Source organism: Eptesicus fuscus, chromosome 1, assembly GCF_027574615.1.
Source record: "Eptesicus fuscus isolate TK198812 chromosome 1, DD_ASM_mEF_20220401, whole genome shotgun sequence".
Lineage (NCBI taxonomy): Eukaryota > Metazoa > Chordata > Mammalia > Chiroptera > Vespertilionidae > Eptesicus > Eptesicus fuscus.
The window spans coordinates 52,324,844-52,332,844 of NC_072473.1; positions in this window are offsets into that span (position 1 = coordinate 52,324,844).

Consider the following 8,001-nt stretch of genomic DNA (forward strand, 5'->3'; position numbering starts at 1 on the left):
CTCTTCGGTACCCCACCGCACCAACATTCGCCCCAATTTGTGTCTCCACACGAAGCCAAATCGAATTGAGGCTTTGGCAAGGGAGGTTCGATTCTCCATTCCTCCCCTCTACCCAGACTGGAACCTGGGAGTGCACTAGCACCTTGAGACTAGCCCCTACTCGGTCGCAAGGAAGCCCCTGGAACTATATTTCCCAGAATCCCCGGCCACTTCCGGCCTCAGATTTAGTTTAGGACGAATTTGAATTTTTGTTCCCACCCCGACTCCTCCCAGACCTCGTCCCTTCCCCTCTCACCGCCCCGCCCCTACATACACACTCACATAGGCCGCTGTGCGCGCCAACATACCTGGCCTGCAGCTGGCGCGGTGGGCAGGGCATGGCGTGCTGCGCGCGCGCGCCGCGGCTGTTGCAGTCCCGGTCCTTGGTCCTTTCGGGTCCACGCCTCCTGCTACCCAGCAGATCTCCTTCACACAGTACCTTTCTGGGCTGCATATCCTTCCTAAGTTTTGCCCGTTCCCGATCCCGCCCCTCAATCAGGCCGACTGCCCGCCTCAGCTCTGGGGCGCCAAGCCTGTCAGGCACTGCAGGCTCTCACCTCTCAGCATGTACCTCCGCTTCCCATCACTACTTTTCTTTTCCCCTCCCAGTAGCCCAGCCTCACAGCCCAGCAGCTTCTTCCTCCCCTCCTCCTTCCTACCTCGCCCTGACAACCTCCAGGGTCTCCAGTCCCCGCCTGCTAAACCACCAGCTCCCAGACCCTCAGCTTCCAGACCCCCAACAGAATGCAGAACCCAGCCCCAGGCCCTAACCCCTTGCCCCTAGCCTTGGGTACTCAGCTCTGAGTCTGCCACCGCAAATCCTTACTGCCTTTCCAGGAGAACTGGACAGCACACTTAAGCTCTGTGAGGCTCCGGACTGGAGACTGAAACTGACAAAACCTTGAGGACAGAGGGTCAGGGGGAGCTGCTCATTGGAGTTCGGGTGCAGTTGCTCTCCTTTATTTTTAACTGCTGACTCACAGCTTCTAGCATCCGGGTTTGGGACAACCAGAATGGGTTAGGGGGGTTATTAATAGAGCTGAGGCATAGTCCCGACCCAGTTCAGTGTGGAAGCATATAGAACAAGGAGCCTCCCCCTGCCATCATGCCCTGTGGAGGTGTGGTGGATTGGGGCAGTAGCTGGACCAGTACCTCTTTGGCTGCTAGAATCTTAGCATGGTGTCTATACCTTGAAACTCTTGAGTAAAAGCCCACCATGAGACTCCTGGGCACAACTCTCCACCAAATTTGCAGTGGTTTGGGGCTCCACCACAATGACACTCCTGTTTTACTAGAAACAGTCCCAAGTGGAGGGGTTTTTGTGGCCCCAGCCTTGGACTGCCTAGACCTACTCCTGGGCCAGAATGCTAGGTTACTAGTAGAAAAAGCTCTGGTCCTCAAAAGCTCTCATGAAGACAGGGTAGCAGAGAGGGAGGGCACAGAGCCAGGAATTTGCTAGCCCCAAACCAGACACAGCACTGGAAAGCTGCCTAATTCTTTGTTTACCATCCTTCCATTCTTTTTATTTTTCCCCTCTTATTGGGCTCTGTACCTACTCACAGGGGTCAACAGACCTCAGAATCTTTCTCTACTCCATAGAGAAAACTAGTTCAGGAAAGCTCGTGAGAAACTTGTCTCCACCAAGGTAAGAATGATCCTTTGTATACTGCCATTCCTATGAGGCCTTTATTTTTAACTAGAGGCCCGGTGCATGAAATTCATGCACAGGTGGGTGTGTATCCCTCAGCTCACCCTGAACCCTCTCCAATCTGGGACCCCTCAAGGGATGTCTGACTGCCCGTTTAGGCCCGATCCCAGTAGGTTCGGGCCTAAACAGGCAGTCAGATATCCCTCTCACAATCCAGGACTGCTGGCTCCCAACTGCTCGCCTGCCTGCCTTCCTGATTGCCCCTAACTGCTTCTGCCTGCCAGCCTGATCACCCCCTAACCACTCTCCTGCCAGCCTGATTGATGCCTAACTACCCCCCTGCCAGCCTGATTGGCCCTAACTGCCCTCCCCTGCAAGCCTGGTCCCCCCGCAACTGCTCTCCCCTGCAGGCCTGGGTCCCCCCCCAACTGCCCTTCCCTGCAGGCCCGCTCGCCCCCAACTTCCCTCCTCTGCTGGCCTGGTCACCCCTAACTGCCCTCCCCTGCAGGCTTGATCACCCCCAACTGCCCTCCCTTGCAGGCCTGGTCCCTCCCAATTGCCCTCCCCTGCTGGCCATCTTGTGGCGGCCATCTTGTGTCCACATGGGGGCAGCCATCTTTGACCACATGGGGGCAGCCATATTGTGTGTCAGAGCGATGGTCAATTTGCATATTACTCTTTTATTAGATAGGATGAGCTAAAGTAGGAGTTCCCTAATTTATACATGGGGAATGATGGGGAAATCTTGATATCTTACTGGACTAATCACCCAAATTATTCACACCCATGCCCAATTTGCTAGAATTCCCATTGACCAAGGATGTACACTCACAGTCGTGCCCCCTACTTGCAAACCAGAAACTTCTGCATTCAGCGACCCCAGACTCTGGTTCCCAGGTGAAACCAGATGGCTTTGGGGAAAGGGTGATTATTTTTCCACATACAGAGACTGAGATCACCCAACGAAGCTCTACTTTTAAGAATGAGCCAAGATTATCAGACAGCAATGGGCTGTGCTGCCCCAACTCCATCAATTTACTTGAGGGCGCCAGAGAGAAGGTGAATGGGTTGAGAAATGGTCTCTCTCTTCTGAAATCCCTTCCCCATTCATTCATTGCCTCAGTCTGAGCAGCCTACCAATCATAGTGCCTGCCAGTGCTCAGGGCTTCTTTGGACCTGTAGGGAACTCCTATCTTCCTGGTGCCCCAGGCTCTAGCATTTGGGAGGGAGTTCCAATATCAAAGCATTTCAGGGTTGCAACCCAGTCCAGTCTGAGTCTCAGAGAGCCTGAGGAGTGGGGAGAAGTTCACTATGAATCTCAAGGGATTTTACTCAGATTCATTAAAAAAGAAAAGATGAGAGAGAGAGAGAGAGAGAGAGAGAGAGAGAGAGAGAGAGAGAACCAGTCAATGGGGATGGGGTGTGGGAAGGATAGTTTGACCCTCTCCACTCACTCCAGGCTTAGCAATGCTCATTGCTCAATCAGAGCAATTCAGAGGGCCCAGGCTATATATAGCGCCCCGCCCCCCCCCCCCCAGCCACTTTGTATTGACAAACTGCTGAGTATATAAAAGACTTTAATCTCCTAGGTTATCAGTCTAGCATGAAGGAAAATATTCACTCGTTTGTTCATTTAACAATAATAATTAACTCTAACCCACTGTATACCAGGTATTGTGTTAAGTGTTTTACGGGTGTACCGGTTCATAATGTGGATTTTGTAATCAAAGAAAACACGATAATGTCAAGGGAAACATCAAAAGTTCTTTATTCAAAGTAATGTCCATTGCTAGCTACACATTTTCCCCATCTTTCAGGTAATTTGTGGATACTGTCCCAATAGAACTTTTCTTGTTTTGAAGCAAACCATTCAGAGACCCAATTTTCTACTTCTTCGTAAGTTTTGAAGTGCTGCTCAGAAAGTGCCTGCGCCATCTATCGGAACAAGTGGTAATCTGAAGGAGCAATGTCTGGTGGATAAGGTGGGTGGGTTAATACTTCCCAGGCAAGATCTTTTTAAAAATATATATTTTATTGATTTTTTTACATAGAGGAAGGGAGAGGGATACAGAGTTAGAAACATCGATCAGCCGCCTCCTGCACACCCCCTACTGGGGATGTGCCTGCAACCAAGGTACATGCTCTTGACCAGAATCGAACCTGGGACACTTGAATCCGCAGGCCGATGCTCTATCCATTGAGCTAAACCAGTTAGGGCCAGGCAAGATCTTTGAACGTGTCTTTAACTGGTTTTGAAGTGTGTGATGGTGCATTATCAGGAAGCAAAATTACTTTGCCATGTATTCTGGCCCATTCTGGTTGTTTTACAATCAAACATGGTTCAAATCGATTATTTGTTGTCAGTAGTGATCAGTATTAATGGTTTCACCTGGTTTTAGAAGCTCATAATACACCACACCTTCCTGATCCCACCAAACGCAGAGCATTGTCTTCTTTCCGAAGTGATTTGGCCTTGCAGTCGATGTTGATGGTTGACCTGGATCAACCCATGATTTTGTGCATTTGGGATTCTCATAATAAATCCACTTTTCATCGCCAGTCACAATTTGATGCAAAAAAGACTTTCTTTCATGCTGTTGAAGCAACATTTTATTGATGACTTTTCAGTTTTCCATTTGTCTTTCATTCAGTTGATGTGGCACCCATTTTCCTTCCTTTAAAATCTTTCCTATTGCTTGTAAATTATTGGGAATTGTTTGCTGAGCAACGTTTAATCTTTCTGCAAGTTGTTTTTGAGTTTGACATGCATCTTCATCCAATAATGCTTGTAATTGTTGGTCTTCAAACTTTTTCAGTTGACCTGGATGTTCTTTGTCTTTCACATTGAAATCATCACTTTTAAATCATTTAAACCAGCGTTCACAAGTATCTTGAGATGGAGCATATTCACCATAAGCTTCCCGAAGTATACGATAACTTTCAGCAGCACTTTTCTTCAAAATAAAGTAATGAATTAAAACTTCCCGCAAATGCTCTTTTTTTGGCATGAAATTTGACATTTTTAAGCGTAAAAAGTATCTATGATGCTAACACCTTTAGAAATTTTGACATATGAAGTTTTGAAGCTTGCTGTCAATATAACAAAATAGCAAATATATCAAATTGCATATACATCAACATATGTGTAACTCCAGCTATTAAAAAAATCCACATTATTAACCGGTACACCCGCACATTTAGTCCTTACAAAAACCCTATGATTATTCCTTTTCACAGATAAAGAAACTGAAGCTCAGAGAAGTAGAATAACATCCAAGGTTGTCCTAGCCAGTTTGGCTCAGTGGATAGAGCGTTGGCCTGGTGACCAAAGGGTCCCAAGTTTGATTCTGCTTAAGGGCACATACCTTGGTTGCAGGCTCCTTCCTGGCCTGTGTCCTGGTCAGTCCTCATGCAGGAGGCAACCAATTGATATGTTTCTCTCACATAGATGTTTCTATCTTTCCCTCTCTCTTCCACTCTCCCTAAAAAATCAATGAAAAAAATATCCTTGGATGAGGATTAACAAAAAATAAAATAACATCTAAGTTCACACAACTAGTGACTAGGTTGGGTCTGACTGCAACCACTGTGTGCCAGGGTCTAAGAATGTAGAAAACAAGGCTCTTCTCTCTTTCTTCTACCTAATGAACACCTAATCGCCCTTCAGGATCAAATAACAAATGTCATGTCCTTTGTAAAACTTTTCTTACATTCTCTCCTCACAAGTAGAGTTGATAACTTGCTTTTCTATACACTCCTCTGAGATAGCACTTTTCACAGGTATTGTAAAAATTGGCTTCCATATTTCTATTTCTCTAACTTTGAGCACCTCAGCAGCAGGACCTGTTTACTATTCATTTTCACTTGGAAGTATAATAGGCATCTCAAAATCAGCATATCCAAATCTGAACACCTGATCTTTTCCCCAAAAATGACCCCTCCTAAAGCTGTCATCATCTCAGTTGATGGCAATTTCATCTTCCAAGTTGCTCTGACCAAAAACCTTGGAGCCACACCTCATGTCCAATTCGTCAGCAAATCCTGTTGACTCTCCCTTCAAAATACATCTGAAATCCAACCACTTCTCATCACCTCCAGTGCTGCCATCATGATCCAAATTACCATCACCTGTCATCTAGATCAATGCAGTAGTCTCCTGACTGGCCTCACTGTTTCCATCCTTGTCCACTATGACCTATTATCCATACAGGAGCCAGAGATATCCTGGTAAACCCAAGTCATGTCATGTCAATTCTCTGCACAAAAACCCTGTAATGGTTCACCATCCCCTTAAGAGTAAAGCCAAAATCCTTACAATGGCCTACAAGCCCTACACAATTTGGTCCCTACTAAATCTCTGATCTCAGTTCTTAGTACTATCCTCCCTCACTCTGTTCCAGCTACTTGGACCTCCTTGCTGTTCCTTGAACAAGCCAGGTGCACTGCTTACCCAGGACCTTTGCACTGACTGTTCCCTGGCTAGGTTTACTTTTCTGCATGGCTTACTTCCTCACCTCCCTCAAGTCTTTGCTCAAATGTCACCTTCTCAGTGAGGCTGACGTTGATAAACCTATTTAAGATTGCCTCTATTCTAATTTCCAGTGTACAGTACATACAGGGCATAGAGCAGTGATGGCGAACCTATGACACGCGTGTCAGCACTGACACACGTAGCCATTTCTGATGACACGCAGCCGCTGAGACAGCCGCATGCCGAGGATGAAACATTTGCTGCTCCTGAGGATGAAACATTTGCGAAATAATGTTTTTTCCTCAAAGTGACACACTACCCGAGTTATGCTCAGTTTTTTGGCAAAGTTTGACACACCAAGCTCAAAAGGTTGCCCATCACTGGCATAGAGGAATGAGATAAATGACACCATGGGGGGGGGGGGCGCAGACAAATCAAGAACATAGGCTATTCTACAAAACAGCTGATTTGTAAACTTCAGAAAGCTAATTAAAAGAAAAAAGATGAGACTTCTAGTTCTTGGCCCAGCTGGAGTAGACACACTTCTCCCTATCCCTCCTGCTAAAACCCTTGACATTATATATGAAACAGACATAAGATTCTGAAAGAAGGAGGAAAAGGCAGACTGACTAGGAACTCCAGTGATCTGAACTCATGGTGATGAGTTCCCTGGGTTTTCTTGATGCCTCTTATATCCCAGACTGGGTACCAGAGAAGTCAGCAGCCTGGAAATACCAGTGATCACAGACCAAGAAAGGCCTCAATAAAAGCCTGCTCTCTCTAGCTAAAAGACTAGGAAATGGGTAGCATAGCCAGACAGAAAACTCTTAGACAGTAACCATTTTACTGCAACTGAACATCACAGAAAAAACTTCAGCCCCACCTATACCAGAAAAGGCTAAGTAGAAACCCAAACTTCCACTCTCATCAGACTCCCATACACTCTCTGGGGTGGTGCCAGAGAAGGCTGAATAGGGAGTCTGGGCTTCTATCACCACAAAGTACAAGGCTTCTCCTCCCCACCAGGTGGTAGCAGAGTGCCAGAGGAGGCCTAGGGGAGCACCAGGACTTCTGCCCCTGACATATCCCTCCTTTCCTCCCCACCCCACTTCTCTACCACCCTCACACCTACCATGGTCAGTGGAAGCCCCCTGGAGATCAGGAAGAAGGCACTTCAACCACTTCCAGACAGAGAGGTGTCACTAGAGAGCTGGAACTTCTACCCCTGCCCAACAGTAAGGAGGAGCCCCCGTTTTGGAGTACCAACTGGTGCCACGGGGGGGGGGGGGGGGGGGGGCGGGGAGGACACTTGAACTTCTACCCCTACCTGGCAACAGTGTCAGAAGAAGCATATCAAAAAACAAACATTTAGCCCTAACTGGTTTGGCTCAGTGGATAGAGCGTCGGCCTGTGGACTGAAGGGTCCCAGGTTTGATTCTGGTCAAGGGCATGTACCTTGGTTGCGGGCACATCCCCAGTAGGGAGTGTGCAGGAGGCAGCTGATCGATGTTTCTCTCTCATTGATGTTTCTAACTCTCTATCCCTCTCCTTTCCTCTCTGTAAAAAGTCAATAAAATATATTTTAAAATAATAAAAAGTTGTAACTACTTTGCAGAAGTAAACTTTCTAAAAAAAACATTTAAATAAGTTTCAGAGTCTCATAACATAATATCCAAAAATATCTGGAATGCAATAAAAAAAATCACTTATCATACCAGGGACCAGGAGATTTTCAAGTTGAATGAGGAATAATCAACAGATAGCAACACCAAGATGACAGAGAACTTTAAATGATCTGACAAGGATCCTAAATTGTCCAACATAAACCAAAAAATACTTCAGT